At 38.8% G+C, this 27,736-nt stretch overlaps 1 long non-coding RNA gene across 1 annotated transcript in view; it reads right to left on the bottom strand.

Moving 5' to 3' along the window:
* Positions 1 to 19,358: 19,358 nt before the first annotated feature.
* Positions 19,359 to 27,736, bottom strand: part of LOC140599491 (uncharacterized) — a 49,927-nt gene continuing 41,549 nt past the window's right edge. The window contains exon 3 of the long non-coding RNA XR_012002378.1: positions 19,359 to 20,089. This is a non-coding gene — a long non-coding RNA (uncharacterized lncRNA). The remainder of the gene's footprint in view (positions 20,090 to 27,736) is intronic.

Below are 27,736 nucleotides of genomic sequence, written 5' to 3'. Positions count from 1 at the left end.
TCTTATTGTAGGGAGTTCTCATAAAGATCAAATGAGATAATGGATTATAAGCGCTTTGAAAAAGATGAAAAATCACTCTTCAAATGTAAGGGGTTGTACTAATATCGATATCAGTGTTGTTGCAACCCCAGGATGGCAATTAACTTCTGCATTTTTTATTCATGGCATTTGGGATAAGAGGAAGATGTAAGTGATTCAGGTAAGATTAGAGCATTTGTATTCCTAAAGAATGTTTCCCATAAATTGACAGTCATTAAAATTAACCTGCGAAGTTAATTACGGTGTCTGACATGGATGGCTTTCAGCTTTATGCAGTTATGTTCTTGACCAGATGAGGTCTTCCTTTTATTAGTTTATGAGTCACAGGGCAAGCATGGGTGTTGTACTGTGAATGCTAAATCAGGATCAAGGAGCTGGAGTTGCTTCTGGCCTTGAAAAAAGAACCTTTCTAGGATGTCTATTTTTGCTGTTTATTGTGAACGAAGGCACCCTTTATGGCTGCTCAAGGTGCAACGAACCTCTCTGCAACGACCCTGGCTCTGCTGTATCTGGCTCCCTTTCATCTTTGATGTTTTGGCTTCTAGAATTCTGACAGGGTGCCAGATCTCCTTCATTAGTTCCTATTTCTCTCTCTCTGTGCACACACATGTACTCGTGCTCTCTCATTCTCCATTATCAAGGGCTCATCAGCTCTCTGGGAGGAGGATTGCATCATCCTTACCAGACGACCCAGAGCTTTGGATATTCTGTAACTGCTCACATCCTTTCTACTCCCTTCAACCAAGGAGAAGAGTGACAGATTGCTGGCTGAGCATGTCAGAGTGGCTGTTGCCTAATGATTGCTATAAATTTTCATAATAATAATAGCACTCATAAATAATATAAAACAATAGCACTGCAGCAGCTGGTATTCATGCTGCTCAGCCTCTTATTTAAAGAATTTAAACAAAATAACTGAGGAGACTTATAAGAATTTTGGATCACATGGTGCTGCTTGGCCACAAGGACTTGACAAGCAGTAATGAGAAGGGTGTTTCTTGAAGGGCAGACAGAAAGACAGAGACAGCTGCTTTGGAGAGTTACCCATCCTACTTCAGAACTGCATGAGTAAGAAATAAATAAGTGTTGTGTTAGGCCACTGAGGTTTTGGGTTTTGTTTGTTACATTAGTGTGATATAGCCTGTCCTAACTAATATATATCACTCGTATCTCTGCTATTAATTTTTCTCACAAGCTTATCACTGGAAATGCCATGGCTAAGTTGTTTCTAGTCAAAAACATTTGTCATTCATTGTACTTTTGTCAAGATAGGAGTGTTTGGGGAATTTTATGGTCATATTGTTACAAGTAAATTTTAGAAACTTCAGAAGAGTTATACAGATTCAAAATTCCTAGTGGAAGGTTATTGCACTGAAGAAGTTAAGCAGCTATTTACTTTGCATCCAAAGTTTGTTCCTGTAAATTCTACAAAATTGTCTCTCTCATGCATTTCAGAAACAAAGCCTATTGACCATGAAGCATGACTTACAGGTTTAGTATTTATAATTAAATTTAGCAAGAATGAAACATATGGTTATTGGTTGATTATATTATATGTTATAAATACTATATAATATTGTCATCTAAATTAAGTTTTTATAATAGGGAAAACCAAACATAAGTGTCTTTATTTTTATACCTAGAATGCTTCAGCTTGGTTCTTGATTGTGAGCAACAGAAACTATCTCTGCACCTAACTGGGTGAACCCATGTCACATGTGGTCACCAGGGGTGGGGGAAGAAGGAAGATTCCTTCCTTTAGCTTTCATTGAGGGAAATCAGGGCACTTTGTCCTACCAACTAATTCTGCGTGCAATGGAGTGGGAGAATTTCCTGAAAACGGGAGGAGGAGATATCTTCGTAAGGAAAGCCAACTAACTAGCAAACAATGAAAACTGCCAAAAATGCAAACCAGGATACATTTGAAAAGCTTAGATTCCCCAGTACAGCAAACGGAGAAGCAATTTTTCCTTAATTATCACTCAATGAAAATATAAGGGTGGTATAAAAATATAAGATTACTTTTTCAAATTTAATGTTAGCAGTGGGATTTTTTTTTCTTTCTCAAACAGAATCCTTTCCAGAGTTCTGATGCATCAAATAGAAATGGTCTGGTAGAGCAGGCAGGGGGTCCAGATTCTTCCCTTTCTGGTTTGCAGTGGCCATGAGATGCCTTGTCAGAGCCCTAGGACTCCTGGACCATTGTTTGAAAACTACTCATAGAATGACTTTTTTGAGTCAGATCTTGGATTTCTGATGCATTGAGCCTTTTAACTCTCCCCCTTTTTACCTCCAAGTTGTACTGGATGAAGCTAAAAAATAAAGAGAAAAAAAGCAAATGTCAAAGTACCCAAAACAAACCAAAAAGCACAACTCAAACCTATGTTTTTATCTACTCAGAATGGCAGTGGACCAAAAAAGATAAAAGAATAAACCCTAAGTAAAAGCAGTTTTTTTGTTGAGATTACTGGTAAGATAGCTTCTTCTCTTTTGCATGTTAATTACAATTTGGATTTATGATCTGTGGTAGGATGATTGATCAGTCTTAGCTGCATTTTGTAAATGGAAGCCACTGCACTTATGGGTGCTGGGCTTGACGTCACCCAGTATTGTGTCATTTCTGGCAAATTCTACTTGGATGTGCTTTGAATGATTTTGTTGTTGTTCTCTTTGCTAAGCTGACATGCGGTCCACCTCAGGCATAAACCATGATCAAGCCACCAGTGCTTTTGGGGATCATCCTCCTCTGCAGCCATGAGAAGTTAAGGAAATATTCTCAGTCTGTGCATCGCTCCTGACCCTACTTTTCTAAGGGAAGAATGAAAGTGTGAGAACAAGCAAAGGAGAAACTGACAGTGTGAAGGAGGAGGAGGAGAAGGCCATGGTGGGATGTCAGGCATGTCTGGAGCCACAGCATTTGATAAGAATAGCTACAATTAGGTACTTTGAATTCTTCTCTCTGGCCTAGAATTTTCCATTCAGCTAAAACGATAAATACACTAAGTGTTTGGCAAATTTGCTGCAGGGCTACCCAGGAAACCTCCCCAGGACTGATGTTCAGCTGCTTCTCAGGTCCTAAGTGGCTTTCTAGTGCAGGAAACATGAGTCTCCTGCTTAGCAAAAGGGGCCTGGGTACTTCTTAGGACCTATGGATCTTCTAGTTTAACTGAAGACAGTAAATGACCAGGTTTTACCTTCCCCTTCTCTACTCCTGAGAGCCTAAGACCAGGTCTTATGTGCAGGTAGTTGAGTTTGAAGATGAACCTCAAAAAACACAAGTGAGGAAATGACAGAGTGAGGTAGAAAAGACAGACTGTCCATTAAAGGCATAGTAATAGGTGTATTTCTACTGTAGGTAGTTGGGTCTCAGTCCCTCTGGGGCCCTCAAATTGTGTGTCCCTTGAATTGGAGCCTGGAACATTGATCTGTTCATTTCAGCCTACCGTTGGGTGAAGGTTGCTTCCAGCCATGATGATCCCACACTTCTGGTTGACTGGATTAGGGTAAGTTATCTTGAAGTCAGAGAAAGCCATTTGGCTGAGGAGACCCAGGAGCTAAATAGAGATTGGAAGCTGTCAGCAGGTGAGGAGTCATTGGCCCACATCTGTAGCTGAACTCGTCTGGGTCAAGGCACTAACTGTGGGCTGATACATTGGTTATGGGCTGAGGCACTAACTGTGGCTGCTACAGCTTTGTCCCTAGAAAAGGACCTAATACTATTATTAAATAGTAGGGAAATCAAGAAATATTTATTATGTTAAACAACATAAAGGTATTTTATTTTAATGTAGACTAAAGCAGTTTATTTATTTATTTATTTATTTATTTATTTATTTATGATAGTCACACACACACACAGAGAAGCAGAGACACAGGCAGAGGGAGAAGCAAGCTCCATGCACCGGGAGCCCAGCGTGGGGATTCAATCCTGGGTCTCCAGGATCACACCCTGGGCCAAAGGCAGGCGCTAAACCACTGCGCCACCCAGGGATCCTGACTAAAGCAGTTTAAAACAGGGTGATCAGTTGATTGGACAGAAGTTTCATTTTTTTAAAAAGATTTTATTTATTTATTCATGAGAAAGAGAGAGAGAGAGAGAGAGGCAGAGACACAAGCAGAGGGAGAAGCAGGCTCTATGCAGGGAGCCTGACATGGGAGTCAATCCCGGGTCTCCAGGATTTGCTCTGGGTTGAAGGCAGCACTAAACTGAGCCACCCGGGCTGCCCCAGACAGAAGTTGTTGAACAGAAGAAATAGAGAAAGAGGAAAATAAGAACAGAAAGTGTATTGCTATAGGTTGAAAAGATTTGTTCATTCCAAATATATTTATTGAGCATTTATTATGTTCCAGGCACTGCTCTGAGTTGCAATGTGTAAACATCACAAACTTCTATGCCTTCATGAAGTTTCTATTCTTTTTTTTTTTAATTTTTTTTTTTTTTTTTAATTATGATAGTCACACAGAGAGAGAGAGAGAGAGGCAGAGACATAGGCAGAGGGAGAAGCAGGCTCCATGCACCGGGAGCCTGATGTGGGATTCGATCCCGGGTCTCCAGGATCGCGCCCTGGGCCAAAGGCAAGCGCCAAACCACTGCGCCACCCAGGGATCCCTGAAGTTTCTATTCTAATGGCAGGGAGACTACTCATAGGATACATAAGTTTACAGTGTGCTTGATGATCGTGAGTACTATGGAGAACAATATGGCACAGAGGGGGACTAAGAGGTGTGGGCCTGGGGAAGGGTTCCTGTTTTAAAAAGGCTGGGCAAGGTGGGCTCACCAAGAAGGTGACCTAAGTGGGCGAGGGAAGGTATCTAGGGGGAAACATTCCAGGTAGAGGAGCAGCAGATACAAGTCCCTGAGGCAGGAACATGCCTTTGGGGGGAGGGGGAAATAATTTTCCCACTACCCTTCTGAGTTCTTGGCTGAAACGTCTATAATAAAACAGAATAGCAAGAGAAAAACAAGCAGAACCCAGGAAAAATGAGTAACCAAAGAGGTGACTTGAGAATTCAGGCTTAAATATCATCTTAATAGGGAAGGGGATGGGAGAGAATATAGATCTTTTAGGGGAGAGTCAGTGATATTTAGGAAGATGAATGGGGTCCTGGAAGAAAATGGGTGGGAGGTATGAGAGTTTGTGACAAAACTTATCTAGGTGTAGTGTTGACGTGTAGTCTCCTCACCTGTGATGAGACTCCTCAGGAGATGATTTTTGATAAGTGAGTTCCTTTTGGAAGCTCTGTCTCTAGGCACATAAGCTAAGTTCAGAGAAAGTCTTTTCCTGCATTCACTGTTTTTCAGGTGCCTACAGCTCAATATGCCAGTGCAGCATATTCTGGGGGTGGCATATCCTGAGATCCTACCATCATGTTAGATGGGTAGCAAAGGAGGTGCATGTGGCTAAAGTAGCTGAGCGAGAGTTAGAATAAAAGGGGCTGGAGTCAGAGAGGAATCTTAGAATATATATGGTAAGCCAGGTCAAACCCATAGGGCCTTCTATGCCTTTTTAAGAACTTACATTTTTACTCTGAGTATGATGGGATGCCATTGGAAGGTTTTGAACAAAGATATGATGGGATTAAAGAAGGAAAGGGAGGAAAAGGGCAGAAAATCATTGGCCCTCACAGAGAAATGACAAATGATAATGTGGACATGGCCCCATTTGTTAGCACCTCCTGTCTTGGCCTCTTTACACCCCTCTCCTTGAGGGAACATTTTATACAGGGCTTGAGGCACACCTGCTTCTTGCCTGGATAGAAGACCCAAAGATACCTGGGTGTAGACTTTTCCTACCATCTTCTCTATACATTTTTACTCTAAGAGGCATTTTTCATATTAAAAGTCAAAACAAACATCATAAATAGTTATTTGGATGCAGTGGAATAAATCTAGAGATTCCTCACCTTCAAAGAATCTTGGAAGAGCTATGAAACATGCTCTTTGAATTCGCCTGATATTTGCTTAGAAATCAATACTTCAGGGAAGCCTGGGTGGCTCAGCGGTTGAGTGCCTGCCTTCAGCCCAGGGTGTGATCCTGGAGTCCTGGGATCAAGTCCCACATTGGGCTCCCTGCATGGAGCCTCTTCTCCCTCTGCCTGTGTCTCTGCCTCTCTCTCTGTGTCTCTCATGAATAAATAAATAAATAAATAAATAAAATCTTAAAAAAAAAGAAATCAATACTTCAAAATTATGTTGTCATACATATTGGTTAGGTTGTAAGCAATGGGAGCTAACTTAATTGGCACAATCTGGGGTGGCCCACAGAGAAGCAGTAGTTGAAGAATTGTCCTTTGAAGGCAGTGGGAAGTCCAGGAGAACAAGGTAGTAGGAGTGAATTAAGGGTCTCAGAGGTACCACTGCTACTCGGTTGAATCAACTCTAATCCCTTTTGTTTTTCTCCCCATATTTGCAAAACTTCCCTCAAAATTCTGAGTCCTGACCGATGATCTCTGGCTTCATTTGGGCCATGTGCAGTTGTCTAGAGCAAGACAGGATGATTGACCACACCCAGTGAATGAACGGTAATCTGTGCAAAGGATACCTGGACACTTAGTGTTCTCTAAAGAAACAGAGCCAGTAGGATAGACACAGTTAGAGATAAGTAGATCTGTAGGAGGAGATTTATTCTATGAATTGGTTCCTGGTTATGGAGGTCAAGAAGTTCCACAATCTGCTATCTGTAAGCTAAAGAACAAGAATAACTAGCAATGCAATTAGGGGGATAATTAGGGGGCTGATAGTATGAGTCCAGGTTTGATCTGAAGGCCTGAGAACCAGGAACAATGATGTCTGAAGGCAAGAGAAGATGGAGGGACAGCTCAAGCAGAGAGAGAAAATTTACCCTTCCTTTTTATCCTGTTTGGGACTTCAATGGATTAGATGGTGCCCACCTACACTGGTATGGGTCTTCTTCTTACGCAGTTCACCAGTTCCAATGCTCTTCCAGAAACATCCTCCACAGATACACTCAATAATACTGTTTAATCAGCTATCTGGACATCCCTTAATCCAGTCAGGTTGATACATAGTACTGTCAATACTGTCACTAGAGAAATATGAAATAGATGCTGAGAGGATCCAGATAATAGATTCCACTACAGTCTGTGTCTGCACTACCCACTAGCTATATGTGGCTATTTAAATTTAACTTAAAGTTGAGTAAAAGTAGAGAAAATTAAAAATTCAGTTCCTCCTTTGTATTGGACACATTTCAAATATTCAAATACCCTGTGGCTAGTGGCTTCTATTGGACGGCACGTATAGAGACAAAGTTCTTTTGGACAGCACTGGTGTATATAGTAATAATAATAAGGCTTCACAAGTATTTAAGTACTTTATATTAATTTTAATATTCTCACTTTCATTACATTATTTAACTCCCATTTCTGCCTTTTGATGCAGTCAGAGAACGTAGTATTATTTGAAGAGAAAACTGAGGCCAGGAAAGTTTGAGTAAGTAGCAGTACAGATCACTCAGCCAGCACAAGGTCACATGGCCAATACCAGCACAAGGACCACCTGCCTCTCAGCACAGAGGCCGTCATACTAATCCTAATTTAGAAGCCCAGATAATGCATAATTCGGTGTAAAGCCATAAAGAAATATCCATCCAACTCTAGCAAGTTCTCTTTTATTGGGGCTTTTATTTTATGTTATTTTATTTTTTCTATGGGTGCTTTTAAAGGCTCCTTTGCCAAAAGGAACTATATATCCATGAGATAAATATGAGGATAGATTGACAGAGAATACTTAATCACAGGCTGGAGAAAAAAATGGAGGAAAGAAACTCCCCCAGGCTGCTCTTCTTCAGTGACGTAGATCTTGGAAGGACACTGTCCCAGAACATGCGCTGAGGTGTGTCACCCTGGCATTGGGGTCTTGTAATTGTGGGGAGCAGACACTTTCCCAGGGGTGTGATTTAAGATGGAGCTTGTAGGCTTATAAAGCACAAACTCTTATCACCACACTGCAGAGCCCTTGTGATGCAATTACAAAGACATTAGACTTGTTTCTATATAAGCTGTACATAAAATCAGGTCCACTGATTTGTGGGGCCTGCGGGCAAGACTCTAAGTGCAGTCTCATTCCCCATATGTCTAAATGTTTCAAAGTTACAAGTCAAGATCAGCCCAAGGCCTGAACCATGGTCCCGCCTGGGCCAGGTGGGTGGCTCTAGACCAGCCCTACTGCCTGAGGGTGGAAGTGGTCCCAGATCTACTGGGTCAGAGCAGAGGAGAGCTGGGCCTAGCCTGTGATCCTTGGAGGTGACCAGATTCTCAATCTGGGATGGACTGACTCAGGTGCCTCAAGGAGCAGGGCACAACTTCCTGCCTTCACGTGTCACTTTTCTGATAAAGAGCTTCCAGATAGTTCTAGGCAGCCTTCAGATAACACACTTGTGGAGCAAATGGAAGGGAGCAAACTTCTTATGTTGGAAACACAACACCCACTTCAGGGTGATTCGGAGCACCACTTTTTCTCATTTCCCTGGGGTGGATCCTGCCTTTTCTTTGCCCCCTTGTGCATCCCCACCCCTAGCACACAGTTACCAGCTGTCAGCCACCCTCTTCTGGCCTGCCAGACCTCCTTCAGCTTGTCCCATGTCCCTCTCCTATAAGTCCTTTTGCTCTGCAAGTTACCAAACTTCCAAAAAGTTTTTCTTAGAAGACTAAACCAAACCAAACAAAGCATAGAACAATGACCCAGTGTTCTGGAGTTTGGATTATATGGAGGGCCCCAGGGGAAGGACCACTCAGCTCTCTTCAGGTCCAAGGGCTGAATTACTCAAAAACTGTTTCATTGCATTATAATCATACTGCAAGGGGGATCCCTGGGTGGCGCAGCGGTTTGGCGCCTGCCTTTGGCCCAGGGCGCGATCCTGGAGACCTGGGATCGAATCCCACGTCGGGCTCCCGGTGCATGGAGCCTGCTTCTCCCTCTGCCTGTGTCTCTGCCTCTCTCTCTCTCTCTCTCTGTGACCATCATAAATAAAAAAAAAAAAAAAAATCATACTGCAAGGATGCTTTATCCCATCTATGACTTGCCATTTTGTAGTAAGTTTTGTGTAGTTTTAGGTACACAGCTCTATTCTTGTTAAAATAGTGCCCTGTCTTCATTTGAGAACGAAGCTCCGTCTCCTCATTAAGCTACATTGTGAACGTCAGTGGCTCTGCCTCCGGCGGGCCTAGCACCAAAGAGGAGAGGACTAGCCCTCCTCACGGGAGAAGATTCTAGCCTAACTGTGGTTCTGGCAGATGCCATTCTGGAAGACCAGGTTCATCTACTTCACAGCGTGGCCCTGGACGCCATTTACCACATTTGCTTCAGGAGAACGTAAAGTTCAGCTGTTGAGACAGGCTGAGCTTAGAGACCAGGGATCCAGTGCTGCATTTTTCAGAGGAAGTGAAACCTGCAGGTCATGCAGCTCGTTAGCAGCGATTTGAGCTCTGTATCAGATTGTCTAGTGCCAAGTGTCTTAGCTCAGGCTGCTATACTAAGATTCCACTGCCTGGGTGGCTTAAGCACAGGTATTTATTTCTCATGGTTCTGGAGGCTGGGAAGACTGAGATCAGGACAGCAGCACAGTCAGGTTCCAGTGAGGGCCCTCTCCTGTCTTACAGACTCCTTATTGCTGTGTCCTCACCTGGCAGAGAGAGAGGGCCCCGGTCTCCTCCTCCCCAGAGAATCACACTAATCCCATCATGGGGGCTCCACCCTCATGACCTCACCTAGACCTAATTATTTACCTCCCAGAGGCTCTACCTTTACACACTACCACACCCATGGAGGTGAGGGCTTCAGCATATGGATCTGGGGGAGATAAAAATACTCCATCTGTAACACCAAGTCAGTCTTCATTCTAGTCTACCACATAGCTGAGTACCCCCTCACCCAATCCTGGGAATACCGCCTTATAACCATTGTCATTAAAAAAATTCTGCGATAATTTTTTGAATTATAAATGCAATGCATGCTTATAGTAGACAATAGGAAAATGAAAGAAAATAAAACTTATAGTCCCACCAACTAGAGACTAATAGTTGGTTTATTTTCTTCTGAATACGTATGTTTATATAAATATATACATATATACATCCATAAATAACATTTTTAAGAACAAACTTTGAGTCATACTATACTTTTTTTGTCCTAATGTTTTACTTTAGTGACTCTTTCCCCTTCTCTTAAAAACTACTTTTTGCTTTCTCACTGTGTAATGTTTTTGACTGTCTGCATCATGTATTATCTGCATTTATGTATTGTATTATTTGGAAGATATGTATTTGCTTTTAATCTTTTCAGTTATTAACTACTAATTTTTAAATGCATTAAAAAACTTTTTCTTGTTACCAAGTCAAGAAAGAAATACTGTATTTTTAGTTCTACCTACATTAGATGAATTTAGTACATGCTTCCTTTCACTGCTGCTTCATGACAAAGCCTTGGTTTTGAGGGCTTTTAGATGCTGTGATTATGGTTTAAAAATGTATATATGGACATAGGAAATTATTAAGCATGTAAACCATGCATTTTGTCACAGAAGATTTAAATTGGCAATTTTTCCACATTATACTAATTGTTTCCACAAGGTAGAAATATGGAGGATTGGCTTGGATCCTGGATCCCATCATCCTCAATCAGCCTCTACCTAGTGTTCTTGCAGGTTCTCATGGGAAACTCTCCCTATTATTACTCTAAAGCTTTAGATTTTAATACCTATGGAGAATCTTGGCCCTAGGCTAGGCTACATGGAGCTGGGGCCCTATTTTGTCCAGTCTTATGGCCATATCTGGAGAAGTCCTCTTCTGATTCCAGGCCAATACCATAGAAAGATGAATCCTTTAGGAGGTACATCAAGTGAGTGAACATTTCTCCTTAATGCCTAGGGCTCTTGATCTCTGTCGACCATCTCAAGCCTCTTTCTTTTCTGCTTAGTTCTTTATCTTCTTCTGCTTGAGCAAGTCAATATGTGAATTTAGGATGGAGATTCTCAAGTCATGTGCTGCATTAACTGTTACATTATGAGCCATTGACTTATTTCAGCTACAACTGCAGATATATCTTGAAAGGATGCTGTTCATTGGGTGAATCACTGAGCTAAACAGATCATATACTGGGCTTTTGAATAGGGCTACATGCTGGAAGTTAGGGGCGTGAATGTTAGCCCCTTGTCAGGTTGATGTCAGAGTAGGAGTAGGCATTTAGTGGAACATGTGAGGACTTTGCCTTCTGACAGTGTGGTCCTGGCTGTAAAGAGGATTATTTTTAAAAAGTTACCTAGTATTGAAGTGTGACTATGTGAACAGTGCACTAACTAGATGCTTTCAAAGAGTATGAGATATTATTCTCTAGTAGTATTTATGTTATAATTATTCCTGGCTTCTTAGTGTTGGTGTTTTTTAAATGCCAAAATGATCTAATTCAAAAAATGTGCCACAAAAACAACAAAGTTGGGAACTACTGATTTGGAACCTTTCTACTGTTACCAGTCAGAAACCATAGCCAAGACTTCCTATTGTCTGGAGAAGGGAATGGGCAGAAAAAAGAGCCAACCAAAAAAGAAAAAGAAAATTTAAGGTATCGGTTTGGCTAGCATTACTAGGCAATCCATGTTGTTCTGGTTCTACCTCCTTTAAACTTCATAGAGAGAACTCTTCCATCAATAGGTTAACTGTGATACTAATATTTCCATGTGTTGGAAAAACATTTATTCACCTGCCATACAAATTGCCTTCTCTCTTGGAATTCGTGATAGGCAACTACAATCATAAGGACTTTTCTGAGGAGCTCTTCCTTCTACTATTGACCACCTCATATATTTACAACTTCCCTACTCATTTTTTCCCCAACTCTATTAACTCCTGTGTTCCCATATTCCCAGTCTTCAGTTAATTGTGGGCTCTTTCCAGCAATACAGATTTTGACTCTCTCATAGGTGGCAAAGTACCCCACATTTGTCATGACCTTGCATTTCCCAGCTCCAAGCTTTCCTCTCATTTCTGTATGTCTTCAGACCAGCACACTCGCAAAGTCTCCTTATCACTGGTTTTACTCTTTGTATGTCTCAAAGAGCATGCCCCCGTGGGCCTTGTAAGAGGTGACTTACATCTTCTTCAGAACTTTAATGTTCCTTTACCTAAAGCCCCCAGTCCCTGGAAAAGGTTGCTACTCTGATGGAGCAGGACCTTCTCTTTCTTATTTCCAGAAGGGTCTAGTTCTTGTCACCTTTGGGTAGCATGGCATTCTCTTAGCTGCATCTGAGAAATAGATTATAGAGGAAGAGAGGATTTAGAATATTGACAACCCACCAATGCTAGATGTTATCAAGTAAAAAATGTGCTCACCCAAATGCTGGATTCTGATATGTAAGTCTAACCAGTTCCGTAAGACTGGTCCCCACTTACCCCATGAAGAGGTTGCCTATAGACCATGCAACTAGCCTCCTTAGTTTCTAGTGGCATAGGACAGGTGAGCCACAGATTGTGCTTCTCAATTTTTTCCATTGTCCAGAGAGCTGGTAAGAAATTCCTTTTCAATTCTATAGTTTTAGAATCTCAACTGATAGTTCGTTACCCCTAGTGAGTCTTGTGGAATTTTGACCTGCTCATAGTAAAGGCAATAAGTCATTTACCTACTGGAAGATTTGTGGTCTCTAAATTTTTAAATATTCACATTATTCATCATTAGTCACCAAGATGACTATTTGTTTTGCTGGTCTCTGCTCACTTAGAAGTCCACACATAATTCTTTCTCAGAATATTGTTTGATATTCTTAGTTTCCAATGCTGTTGTGATTTAGTGACTTTTATTTTTTTAAACTTTCATCAGCAACTTGTAAGCAGGAAAGTCAGGAACTGTGAGCCACCTGCTATCCTAATTTGACATCTGGTCTCACTGCTTTCAAGCTCCTGTACTTCAAAGCACTTTTACAAGTGAATCACTGTTGTTATTTGGGTCTCTGACTGAAAGGAATTTAGACAACCAGGCTTAAAACAATCAAGACATGCTTTGTACATGTGACTTGGTCAAAATCAAGTAAAACAACCCTTTCAGCATTGGGTTATATTTTCCATAGCTAGGGACTCTGGGAAATAACTATATAGCTCACTCTTCTAAGTAGTTTGATAATTACTCCATTAGGGCAAGTAATGTGGATGAACAAATAATAACCAGCTGTATTTTAAACCCTTCTTTCTCTAAAGGTAATTCAAAAGATTATTTTCTTCTTCAGTCCTAGATCTGAAGTCATTTCTACACTGAAGTGAAGATGAAATGTCTTTAGATCATTAACACAAATAATTTCCTATCAATGTATAGCAGTTTACTTTCAATTACCCATTGGTGAAGGGAGATGGGGTCAATGAAATAGCGATAATAAGACACTCATTTTAACCAAAAGTTGCAACCTTTTTTCAGAACTCTCTTAGAAGCTGTCTTATTACTTTGAAATAAATCTTTTTCATTTCCCCCTCTTTTGGGTCTGCTAAGAAGTGGTGAAATAGACCAAATGGAAGCAGCAGAAATGAGAAAGATAAATCTGTTTCTTTTGCATTCTTTAGAATGCAGAGTAGTTCCTGGCATAGAGTAGATGCTCAATGAATGTTTGTCAAATTAAATATATAATCTGAATATTCAGAATATGAATTTGGGGGACTCATAGGTGGCTCAGTGATTGAGCATCTGCCTTTGGCTCGGGTCAGGATCCTGGAGTCCTGCGATCGAGTCCCACATTGGGTTCACCACAGAAAGTCTGCTTCTCCCTCAGCCTGTGTCTCTGCCTCTCTCTCTGTATCTCTCATGAATAAATAAATAAAATATTAAAAAAAAGAATTTGGGTTCTTTTGTCTGGCCTGAACACAGGAGCTTTTACTCCTAGAAACTTTGTTTGGCTAGAGGAAAAAACTTTAAGTGCCTTGAAGAGGAAAGTAACTGGTGATATGTTGTTTATAACTGGAGGCTGGCACAAGGCAACCTCATGGTAGGGTTTGGGGTTGGGGGAATATTATTTGGAAGGACTAGCTTGTATTGAAAGGTAAGGAGAATACAATAGTAACCAAACAGGTCTGTCAAGCCAGGAATTGGATACCCTCTATCTGGAGCCAATGCAAGTATCAAGCAGATAGACCCTGTTAGATATAAACCTTGTCCACTTTTCAGATTGCCTCCCATCCTCCTTTCTCTTTATGGTTTGGTGTCACACCTGTGCTAAGTAGCCTGTCTACTTCTAGATGTGAATGGAAGATACATTCTGGAGTGTGGGACCTGGTTTTTTAAGAGGCTCTGGAGGATTGGATGACATAACCCAGAAGTGTGTGTGAAGAGGGTAGTCAGCTTCCAGCATGTAAACTTGAACAGAAAGAAATGGGAGGTAGGATTTCTCCCTGCCTCCTTTCCTCTAAGGATTGCTTTAGGATGACATTTCTGTTTGTGTATTTTCTTGAGAAGTTCAGTGTGTTTGGGCAAACATGACTGCTGCCTCACCGGTGTACTGCTTTTTCTCCTTTTGCTCTCACTATTCTGGTTTTTCATTTCCCAACTAAAGGATCAGCCTTTTAATTCTTTTTTCAGGCTCTGCTTTCTAAAAATTAAAATATTGACTACCCTAAAGCTTTACTCATCCTGGGATCCTTACCTGAACTCTTTTTCTTTTAATATTTTCTGGCTCTAATCCAATGACATAAAGAGAGAAGTCCTTCCTTCCTCAAAATCATGCTCTTCTCTTACTTTGTATTTCTAAGTAACTAATATTTCTTATGATGTGAAAGAATTTCCCTAAGTGAATGTGTGTGTGTGTGTGTGTTGGGGAGAGGGCTATATAATTTGTATCTGGAACATCACAATTTTTCCTGTTGCATTAAAGAGCTGTTGGACAATATCAAGTATTCTAACATATGTGGAATTGGAATCCACATAAGAAGGAGAAAAGAGAGATAGGCCAGAAAAAAATGGCTGAAGAAATAATGGCTGAGAATTTTCCAAAATGAATGATTGAAACTAAACCACAGATCCAAGAGTCTCAGGAACATCACACACAAAAGAACAAAGATATAAAGAACAAAGAATTACAGTGAACTTTTTGTCAGCAACTATGCTAGCCAGAAAATAATGGAGGAAATCTTTAAAGTGTTGAAAAAAGTTCTTAATTTTGTACCCCTGAAAATGTATTTCAAAAAATAAAGGAAAAACAAAGTTTCTTTTTCAGACAAGAGGAAATTCATTTCCAGATGACCTACACTATAAGAAGTAGTAACAGATATTCTTTATGCAGAAAGAGTATGAGAGAGGACTGCAACTTGGACTTATGCTAAGAAATGAGTATTGAAAGTGGAAATAATGATGATAAACTTAAATTTATTATTTAAAAATTTAAAAATTTCTCTAACACAGTGGTTTTCAATTGGGAGGAATCCCCTTCTTTTTTTTCCCTCAGAGACTGGCAATACCTGGAGACATTTTTGGTTGTGACACTGGGGTGGTGCTACTGCTACTTAGTGAGTAGAGGTCAGGAATACTGCTTAATATTCTATAGCACACAGGAAAGCCTCACACAACAATTATCCAGTCTGAGATGTTAATGTTGCTGAGGTGGATAAAACCTTGTTCTGAAAGATAATTTGTCTGAGGCAAAAATAGTGACAATGTACTCTGTGATTATAGCATATGTAAGTGTAGAAGGTACAATAGCAATAGCACAAATAGTGAAAAGGATGGGACTATAGTATTATAATGTTCTTATGCTATGCAGGAAATAGTATTATTTCAAGGTAGAGTCTTATTAATTAAAGATGTATATTTTAGGGGCACCTGGGTGGCTTGGTTGGTTGAGCATCTGAATCTTGGTTTTGGCTTAGGTCATGATCAGGGTTGTGAGATCGAGCCCCGTGTTGAACTCTGTGCTCTGTGAGGAGTCTGCTTGAGAGTCTCTCTCTTCCTGCTGATTCTCCTCACCACTCATACTCTCTGTCTTTCAAATGAAAAAATCTTAGAAAGATATTTATTCTAAAACTTAGGACAATCCCTCAAAAATAATGGGGATAAATGGAATAATAAAATATACTTAATTAATAAAAGATAAAGCTAAAAAGGAGAGAGAAACTAAAGAACAGATGGAACAGATTAAAATTGTTTGCAAGATGGTAGACTTGAATCCAACCATTTCAACAATTACATAAAACTCATTTTTATGGGTCCTTCATTACCTTAATATCAAATCCAAACAAAGATATTACAAGAAAAGAGCTTTATACTAAAACCCTCATGAGTATAGATGTAATTACCCTCACCAAAATATTAGCAAATGGAATGTGCAATATTTAAAACAATGATACTGGATAATCAATTGGGGTTTATCCTGGGCATGCAATACTGGTTCAATACTGAAAACAAAAATCAATCTACGCAACTTTAAATCACTGTATTAGTGATTTAAAGAAGAACACAATGATTATATCCATAGATGCAGAAAAAATATTTGACAAAATTCATCTGTTCTTGATAAAAAGTCTCAGCAAGCTAGTAATAGGTAAAAATGCTTGTATAAAAAGCCTATAGCTAACATTATTGATGATGAAAGACTGAGTTCTTAATCTGTAAAATCAAGAACAAAGCAAAAATGTCAGTCTCACCACTCCTGTAATTCATAGTGCTAGATGTCATAGCCAGTATTATTATAAAGCAATTCTTTTAAAGAAATAAAAGTTATATAGACTGAAGGAAGAAAGAAATCTTGTCCCTGTTTGCAGATAACATGCTTATTTATAAAATCTAAAGGAATTTGCAAAAAGGCTCCTAGAACTAATAAATTTATAAAAATTGCAGGATACAAAGTCAACATACAAAAATTAACTATATTTTTGTACACTAGCAGCAATTAATTAGGAACCATAGTTTAAAAATGATATCACCTTCAAGACAGTATGTACTGGCACAAAAACAGACACAGATCAATGGAACAGAATAGAAAGCCCAGAAATAAACCCACAATTGTATGGTCAATTAATCTCTGACAAAGCAGGAAAGATTATCCAATGGAAAAAAGACAGTCTCTTCAACAATTATGTTGGGAAAACTGGACAGCAACATGCAAAAGAATAAAACTGTACCACTTTCTTACATCATACACAAAAATAAATTCAAAATGAATTAAAGGCCTAAATGTGAGACAGGAAACCATTAAAATCCTAGAGGGGAACACAGGCAGTAATCTGTTTGATATTGGCTTTAGCAACTTCTTACTAGATATGTCTCCCGAGGCAAGGGAAACAAAAGCAAAAATGAACTATTGGGACTACATCAAAATAAAAAGCTTCTGCACAGCAAAGGAAACAATCAACAAAACTAAAAGGCAGCCTACGGAGTGGGAGAAGATATTTCCAAGTGACATATCTAATAAAGGGTTGGTATCCAAAATCTATAAAGAATTTAACAACCGAAAAACAAATAAGCCAATTAAAAATGGGTGGAAGATATGAATAGACATTTTTCCAAAGAAGACATCCAGATGGCTAACAAACACATGAAAAGATGCTCAACATCATTCATCATCAGGGAAATTACAAATCGAAACTATAATAATATATCACTTCACACAAGTCAGAATGGCTCAAATTAACAATACAAGAAACAAAAGGTGTTGGCAAGGATGCAGAGAAAGGGGAACTCTCTTGGTGTGAATGCAAACTGGTACAGCCGTTGTGAAAACAGTATGGAGTTTCCTCAAAAAGTTAAAAATAGAACTACCCTAAAATTGAGCAACTGTACTACTAGGTATTTACCCAAAGGATATAAAAATACTAATTTGAAGGAATATATGCACCCTGATATTTATAGCAGCATTATCAACAATAGCCAAGTTATTCAAAGAGCCCAAATGTCTGTTGATTGATGAATGAATAAAAAAATTTTGGTGTATACACACACAATGGAATACTATTCAGCCATAAAATGAATGAAATCTTGCCATTTGCTAAGATGTGGATAGAGCTAGAGAGTATTACGCTAAGTGAAATGTCAGTCAGAGAATAGCCAAGTTATTCAAAGAGCCCAAATGTCTGTTGATTGATGAATGAATAAAAAAGTTTTGGTGTATACACACACAATGGAATACTATTCAGCCATAAAATGAATGAAATCTTGCCATTTGCTAAGATGTGGATGGAGCTAGAGAGCATTACGCTAACTGAAATAAGTCAGTCAGAGAAAGACAAATACCACGTGATTGCACTCATATGTGGAATTTAAGAAATAAAACAAATAAGCAAAGGGGAAAAAAGAGAGAGAGGGGGGCAAACCAAGAAACACTCAAGTATAGAAAATGAAACTGAGTGTTCCTGGAGAGGAGTGGGCAGTGTTGGGGGGAATGGGTTAAACAGGTGATGGGTATTAAGGAGGACACTTGTTATGAGCATCAGATATGTGTAGACGATGAATCACTAATCACACCCAAAACTAATATTTCATTGTGTATTAACCATCTGGATTTAAATAAAAATTTGGAAGAAAAAACCAAAAAGAAATAAAAATGGTATCTCTTACTAAAGCTCCAAAATATGAAATACCTAGGTGTAAATCTAAGAAAACATGTATAAAACCTATTGTTGAAGCCAGTAAAACACTGATGGAAGAAATCAAAGAAAACCTTAATGGGCATACTGTGACCATCATCGAAAGACTCAACATAGAAAGATGTCCGCTCTCCCTCAAATGATCTGTAGATTTAATGAAATACCAATCAATCCTAGAAAGACTTTGTGTGTGTGTGTGTGTGTGTAAATGTAGACAAGCTGATTCTTATGCAAAGGCAGTGGATGTGGAATAGCTAAAAATTAGAGAAATCTCATGACCAGATTTTAAGACTTCTTATAAAGCGAATAATAAAAATGACATGGAATTGGTGAAGGGATAGACACATAAATAATGAAACAGACTACAGACCTGGAAACATACCTACACAAATATGGCCATTTGATTTTGGTGAAAGTGTAAAAGTGATTCAGTGGAGAAAGGATGGTCTTTTGAACAAATAGTGTTGGAACCATTTGTCATTCATATGCAAGAAAAGGAAATTTTACACCAGAATTAAGTCAAGTGGATCGTAGATCTAAAAGTAAAACTTAAAACTATAAACTTTTAGAAGAAAACGTGGGACCACAGGACCCCCTTATCCCTGTTCTCCTGGTCTAAGGGAAGTATTTTCTTTCAGACACCGTTGCTGCCATGGCCAGTCTGTACCGAGAGTGTGGTTTCCAGACTGGTGGGGCTTGCTTTAATTCAGGGTAGGGAGAATAAAAAGAGGAAAAAAATTGGGTATTCTCACATTATCCCAGAGGCGGTCCTCTTCTCAGTCTTCTAGTCAGAGAGAGAGGGTTTCTCTTGGAGCTTTTTCTTTCACACTTGCTGTGCAGGTAGTGGATTCAGGTTGCCCTAGTGTCTGAGCTGGGGGATATGGATTAGAAAAAACCAGGGGAAAAAAAAAAGAGACACCTGGGTGGCTCAGTGGTTGAGCATCTGCCTTTGTCTCAGGGCGTGATGCTGTCCTGAGATGGAGTCCGCCTCGGGAGCCCTGTGAGGAGCCTGCTTCCCCTCTGCCTCTGTCTCTGCCTCTCTCTCTGTCTCAAATAAATAAATTTTAAAAAAGCCAGGAAATTTGCTGCCATCTGGATTCACCTTCAGGAGTTGATTCCCTCCTAAATATTCCTGCTATTATTTAGTCGTCATAGTCCCAGGATGCTTGCTTATGTATCCTGCCCAAGGATCTTTACTATAATTTGTGAGATAGAGTGGAATGTTCTTATTCCATCTCAGTGGAATTGGAACCACTAATCCTGCCCTTTTTTTTTTTTTTAGAACCCAAGAAGTCAGTTTCATTTTGCTGATGATTGAAGTGTGATACAGCACCAGGATCTATACACGGAGACCTAAGGTGGGGCATCTGCTCGAGTCTTCTGGGAGAGAGATTTCTTCCTGACAAAGAAAGAGATCCATGGAGAAATTCCACTTTTCTTTTCTGCCATTGGATGCTGTTGTATCATGACATGATATCTTGCACTTCTGAAAGAAAAAACCAAAAAAAATTATACAGAAGCCAAATTGAAACCCAGACACGTTGAGGGGCAAGTTAGCTAAACTGGAATCCCTGACCTTTATAAATTTCTAATTTTGAGTTGATAGTTTATTTCAAACTAGTTTCCTAAGTTTGAGTTGATAGTTGATTAAAATATTTGACATGTAGGAAAATACTGGTGTTTTTATGTTTTAGGACAGTAAAGCCAAACAATGAGTATACAGCCTTGAAAGAAATATGGCATATAATAGATTTACTTTTGGTTCTTTTGTGGACTTGGAATGTTATAATTCTCTTCTTTACATTTCTTTGTCTACCATTCAAAAATATTGATAGGGTATACATTATGTGCCAGAAATTTGTTTTGGATACTTACTGTACTGAGATGAGCTAGAAATGGTTGCTGCTTTTCAGTGGCTTACAGGCCAGTAGGGGATGTGGATGTATAAACAAATGCTATGGTTTAAAATGCAGAGAGGTAAAAACTAATTTGATGTATATCAAATTAGGAATATAAAAAGCTATTTTGTGGTAAAGCTTTTCTATTCTATGATAATGTATTTTTCTCATATTTGAGTATGGTGCATTTCTTTCAATTTTAGTTTATTGAGTACTATATTATACTTAAGGTTTGATAATGCAAGACTCTGAGGGAATATTTGTTCTTTAGAAATGAGTCCATGATGGCCCTTGTGTATTGGCCTCCATATAGTTTGCTTCTTCACAGTGGGTTTGAACTATTAATTCAAAGCCAACTCAAAATTTTTATGTATCTAAGTGCTTTAAAGTAGCCCAAATAAATAAGCATATTTTCAGCCATTTACAACCTGCCAACTTTGTACATCCTGTAAAACTACACTGAGTCTGCTAGCCACAGAAAAGACTAACCATGTAGTTTTAAAAGAGCCCAAACTGCTGATGCCCTTTTGAGCTCTTCTAACCCAGAGACCTCCCACCTTGCTGCTGGGTGGCATCACTTAATCACATCTGCCCCTCTTGGATTCCCCCCTCTCTTGGCGTTTCTGTTACCCTCTTACCTTTCTGGGAATTGACCCCACTCCACTGACTTTGGAAGGTTTCCTGCTGAGAGAAACTTTCTCTCTTCTGTTATCTGGTCCAAGAACTAACTAATAAAGCTTGTTGTGTTGTGCAGCACTGCATCTTGTGGTCCTATTTTTGCTGTAATCAGCTCCCAAATCCTCAAACTCACCGCATTTCTCTGCCATTATTTTTATTTTAGTGTTCATTTTTAAACAGTGTATTCTTTGCAATTCTCCTCTTTGCATGTCCACTGGGTAATCCTCTCATGCTTCCTTTCCTTCTGCCTTAAACTCTCCTTGTCAGTGAGTCCTTCCAGGACCTCATTTTCTGGTAATGTAACCTGCCCTCCATCTTTATCCCCATGCATTTCTAAATCTCCTTAATTGTACTCTATTTTATTTCCCTAGCACTTCTCTCCTTTTTTAAACATTTTTTAAAAGATTTTATTTATTTATTCATGATAGACACACACACACACACACACACACACACAGAGAGAGAGAGAGAGAGAGAGAGAGAGGCAAAGACACAGGCAGAGGGAGAAGTAGGCTCCATGCAAGGAGCCCAATGTGAGACTCCATCCCGGATCCCGGGATCATGCCCTGGGCCAAAGGCAGGTGCTAAACTGCTGAGCCACCCCAAGGATCCTCTACTTCTCTCCTTATAACATACTATACACTTTACTCACTTATGTGTATTATTTATGGCATGTCACCCTCTGTTAGAATATTATTTCTTCAAAATTTGAAGGCATTATTTCATTGTCTTTTCATTTTTAGTGAACAAGTCAAGATGATTTTTATTCCTTTGTAGGTAACCTTCTTTTGCCCTCTAGTAGCTTTTAGATTTTTTCTTTATCTGTAGAGTTCTGAATTGCACAGAATTTTTTTTATAGATAGAAGTCTTGTTCTTTCTTCCCATTTGGTACTTAGTAAGAATTTCATTCTGAAGACTTGGGTCTTTTTTCAGTTCTGGAAGTTTTCTGTGTGTATACACACAGATAAGATAGCACACACACATATATAGCATTCTCTTTATGTAAATACATAACACAACACATATAATAGTATATACATGTATCATTTTCTTTCTATGTATGTAAATATAATACATACCTCCTTCCACATGCCTATAAAATTTTGTATATTTTATATAAATTTATTTCCTACCTGCTGTTGTAGAACTTGTAGATCTGTTTTTCATGCAACTCAAGCCTTATTTCATATTTTTCACTTCTTTTGGTTGTGTTTATTTTTTAATGCTTTATGGAAAGAATTATTTGGTTCAATTTGATCTTAATTATGCTATTTTGCCTATGTATTGAGTATTAAAGTATAATCTTTTTAATTTTGAGGATTTCCATTTGTTATGGTTTCATAGAAGCCTTTTCTTATTTCTCTGAGGATATTAACTGTCTTTATTTTAAAATTTTCTTTTTCGGAATGCCTGGGTAGCTCAGCAGTTTAGTGGCTGCCTTCGGCCCAGGGTGTGATCCTGGAGTCCTGGGATCGAGTCCCACATTGGGCTCCCTGTGTGGAGCCTGCTTCTCCCTCTGCCTATGTATCTGTCTCTCTTTCTCTGTGTCTCTCATAAATAAATAAATAAAATCTTTAAAAAATTTGTTTTTCTTTTTCTTTGTGTTTTAGACTATTTGTTGAGTTTGGCTTTTTTCTTTCATGGATATTATTTTTCCTCAAATATTCAGGGATTCTTATTTGGTTGCTTGTATTTTTGAGATTCTCTTGGTGGTTTGGGTTTCTCCGTGTCCCCCCCCCCCCATTAGTGATTTTGAGAACAGAAACCTGTATTCAGGTGTTTTGGAGGGAGATGGAGTGTGTGGCCAGGTAAGTTGTGTGAGACCATAATCTTCTGGGTGTCATCACTCAGGAATTGAGAGTTATGGTGGGGTGGGGTAGTACTTACCGACTGAGCCAATTGTGAATTCTGAGGTCCAAATCTCCCAGTGAACCGTGCTCACTGCTTTTACTTAAACCAGACCCATCTGCTTCCTTTCCATTTTCTTCTCCCATCGTTGTCTATGTGGAAGCTTAGCATTATTTTGGTCTTCTGTTCTTAATTTCCAACATTTTTACTCAGACTGTGATTCTCAACCTTGGTTGCACACTGGAATCCCCTGTGTAGCTTTATAAACTACTGAAGACTTTGTCCTACCCCCAGAGATCTTGATTTATTTGGTCTGGGGAGCAGCATGGGTGTTGGGATGGTCTTAAAGTTCCCCAACTGATTCTAATTTACAGCCAAGATTGGTAGCCACAGTGTTAGGAAATGGTGTCCTGCAGATCTTCCACATAAGTGTAGGAAAAATTCTTAATGCTTATCTTGGGGTAGAAACCTTTTTATCTTTTTTAAAAGTAGGCTCCATGCCCAGCATGGAGTCCGGTGTGGGGCTTGAACTCACAACCCTGAGATCAAGCCCTGAGCCAAGATCAAGAGTCAGACATTCAACAGACTGAGCCACACAGGTGCCCTGGGCAAAAGCCTTTTTTATCTGTTGCTCATTGAGAAGCAGATAGAAAGGAGGCTGCCTGCACAGCACTTTATGACACATCTCTAATTAATCATCTTTGTCCCACAGTCCCTTCTTTTTTTGTTTCTGTTGGCTTTAACCTAACTTAAGGTATTTAGAATTGCGTTCTGTCCATAGTTTTTATTTTTTCTTAGTTGTTTTGAGCTGGAGTTTCTCTATCCTTTTTCTCGTACTCTGCTATCAGTGATGCTCCATTTCTCAAGATTATTCAAAATTTCTGGTCCACTGATTTAACACTGTATTATGTGTTTTTCAGGACCATTGTAAATTATTTAAAAATTACTTATTTTTCTATTTTGGTGGATTTGAAGAGGACTGGATGGACAGATCTGTGCTCATAATTCTATCAGATGTACTCCATCTTCCAGTCTCATTCTCCCTTTGTCTTTTCCCCTTAATAGATCTATAAAATGAAGAAAGATATTTTTACAATCTTACACAGTGATTCTATTTTTGTTTTATATAATTTGATGCTTTTATATGAAGCATAAAGGTTCATGGCTATTACAGATTTTATGTAGATTTTGCCTTTTATGAATATAAAATGACCCTCTTTTCCATGGAAACCTTTTTGCCTTATATTAAATTTTGTTTGAAATAAAAAGGGCCATACTTGCTCTTTTTTTATTTCATTTATCTGATAAGCCTTTGTTTATCCTTTAAAAACATTTCTTGTCACCTTAATGTGTTTCTTTAAGCTTAAACAACATGTGACTAGATTTTAAAAATCCTTTTTTAAAAATCTTTTTTAATGGGGAATTTAAATAATTTAAATTTATTATCATAACTTGTACATTTGGCCTGGCCTCTGTCATCTTGTTTTATAATTTTACATTTTATTCTTTCTCATTTTTTTCTGGATTTATGGCTTCTATTTTGAGTATTATGCTTTGTTTGCTTTCACCTTTTTCCAGTGTTCTGAAAGATCAACATCCTTCTTAAAATTTTTGTCCATTGGTTTTTGGAAAATGATACTTAACCTATTATTAATAATTTTTGTTTCAGTCAGAGTTCTTATTTGTGAACAATTGAAACTGACTCTGGTTTAATTAGGCAGAAAAGGAATTTTTTTCAGAAGGAAAAGGAGGTGTTCACAGAACTGATAGGAAAGAGGGCAGGCCCACAGAGAGAATCCATTGGCAGCCAGCCCACAGGACAGGCCACACCCCAGGACCAGCAGCTCTCTGAAGGCCTCTGCTGCCAGAAGGTATGCTGTGCTTCCTGGACTCTGCCACCACACACTTCCTTGGTTCCCCGTTCTACTGCCCTCTGGACACTGGACTCTACAGCTGCTTCTGGCAGGTAATTTCTGGGCGGCCTCTGCTTCCGGGCATCGTTTGCTTGTCATTAATGTCCCCAACGGGAACACACAATGGGCTGAGCTTAAGTCTCTGGCCTATCACAGAGCTGAAAGATGTTTGAGAGGGAAAAGTTCTGGCTTTTTCTGCTCAGTAGTGGCGCAAGGTCCTGTTTCCACCAGTCACCATGTTCCAGATGTCTGGGGTAGTTCTCTCTAGTCTTAGCATAATCTCAACATTTTATAAATGATGACTAAACTAAAAAGTTAATTACCACTGATAAACACTACATGCAATACAGGGGTAAAGAGAGAGAAAAAGAAAAAGGACTTGGTTAAAATATATTCATAGCAAGGAAGTATGGATAGAGGTTATGATTTTTCATTTCTTTAGTTGGTCATATGGCTGTAGCTCAGCACTGTCCAATTTAAGTTTCTGTAACAGCAGAAATGCTCTGTATCTGTTCTGTGGAATACAGGAGCCATTAGCTATATGTAGTCTGGGAATACTTGAAATGTGGCTAGTAGAGCTGAGAAACTAATATTTTAATTATATTTAATTCTAATTTGTTTACTTTGAGAATTAAAGCCATACATGACCGAGGGCTACAGTATTACAGCAAATCTGTAAATAAAATTATGTTTCTTTTCCCTTTAGCTATACTCAAGTGAATTAATTGGGCTCTGTCCCAGTCCAGTTTTTTGCCCAGTTTCAGAATAACCCTGAAAGTTGGCTAATCTTGTCTACATAGAGCCTTAGTAGTCATCCACTTAGAACTGACCATTGAACATGTTGGGAAAGGATACAACTGTATTCTTTTCTCCCCTTATGGAGAAAGAGCATCCTTATTTGCTTTGTATCATAGTGTCCATTACCAGGCAATACTTTAACACCTTATTTTACCTACTTATTCAGTGTAGGGAGGACAAATAGCCTGAAGGCAATTTAACAGGATGATTATCTTCTTCCTTGCAAACAAATCTTCAACACTTGTGGATAACAGATGAGAATGTGTAAAGTTTTTGCAAACATATTATTATATATAATTCTTGGCGGTATCACAACCCCTGCCACCCATTCTGGACCTTCATTCTGGCTCTGGAAGAAACAACATTCATAAAATCCTAAGGATGGACTCTAACTTTCAGAGTTAAAGAGGGTGTCTTCTCAGAGATCTCAGTAGATATAATGAAGCAATGAAAAGGCAGGTTGCCCATTATAAAGGCATTTTAGCACCCCACCTTTGAAGTCCTCAGATTTCTTCTATATCATACCGAGGAATTTTTGAGGCCTTAGAATTCATTTGTTGAGGGTATATGTGAACCTAGAATTTAGTTGACACACTTGACAAATAATTATAAAACTAGTTAGAGCTCAAGCTATTACAAAGAATACAGAATTCCAGTAATGATAACTATATTAATAAATACAGCCTTATCCAATGTCTTTTTCCTTCTTTGTCCAAATACTGTCTGAATCCATTCCCACATATATTCCTAATTAAAAAAAATCAATTTAAATAGGTACATACACACTGCAGTGGGTGTGTGTGTGTGTGTGAGCACATGTGCATATGTGTGGATGTGTGTGTAAGCAAACAAATTCCTCCTCAGCTTGATTTTGACTTTGTAATTGGATCCCAAGGACATTCTTAGGTATGATTTTTATTAAAGGCTTGGGGAAACTAAGGCAAGGGAACTATGCCATTTTTCAAGTAATATATGCAGAGCTAGATTAAGCCAGAAAGTTGGGGTTTTTTTTGACTGGCAAAGAAGGGTTGCTGAAGTGGAGGGTTCAGAGTATAGAGTTCACCTATTTGAAAATATTTATTTTACACATCACCATTAGAGTTCTTGAGACTGCATGACTTTGTGCCAATGATTTAATTTTTAAATAAAAGATAGTAAAACTAAGAATTCAACTGATAACTATAATTACAGCTTTTGGGTACAAAATGTATTTTGTGTTTTACTACATCAGTATCACAGCCATAGGAAATAAGAGATTCTTTTAACACAGTCATAAGGGTCTTAATCCAACAAGTTAAAGATTATCAATCTCTTTCTTGAACGCAGAAGGTGTCATAAGACATTTTAAACTGTCCTTTCTTCTTTGTACTAGTATCTGCAGATTTAAAGTTCTGGGAAGGAGGGACCTTGGGTGGCTCAGTTGATTAAGCATGTGACTCTTGATTTTGGCTAAGGTCTTCTTGATCTCCATGCTGGGCATGGAGCCTACTTTATAATATGTTCTGAGAAGGAGCAAATGATTGACTCAGTTTGGACAACATGTGCAAAATGCAGCTGCTACATGTTAGAGCAGACAGCTCCCCTTCACATCTTCCACAGTGGGAAGTAGGACCTCTTCTTCCCACCTATGGATTTCCTAAGTACAGGAGAAATGGCTCAGTTGTTGGGAAATCTAAAAAATTCAACTACTTTTATTTTATGAAAGTTAGGAACAAAACAATATTTCTGGTCTCCCCTGCAAAACATGAAAGACATGAGTTATTACTGTTCTTTATTTTGTCTCCTCATTTCCTAAATCTGGTTTAAAATAAAAACTGTTATTATTGAGTTGTTATTTTTTTAAAATACTAATTTCCTTTAAGGATATATTTGGATATTTCTATTAATTTTAAAAACAATTTTCAGAGTTTCTGATTGTTTGGTTTCAAAGCATACAGTGATTATTTCATTATACAGCTTTTTTTCTCAAGCAGTACATTTAATTAACCTTTCAGTCAA

Source organism: Vulpes vulpes, chromosome 7, assembly GCF_048418805.1.
Source record: "Vulpes vulpes isolate BD-2025 chromosome 7, VulVul3, whole genome shotgun sequence".
Classification (NCBI taxonomy): domain Eukaryota; kingdom Metazoa; phylum Chordata; class Mammalia; order Carnivora; family Canidae; genus Vulpes; species Vulpes vulpes.
Note: the sequence above shows the minus strand (reverse complement) of the source record. Positions and strands in the feature narration are given on the sequence as shown.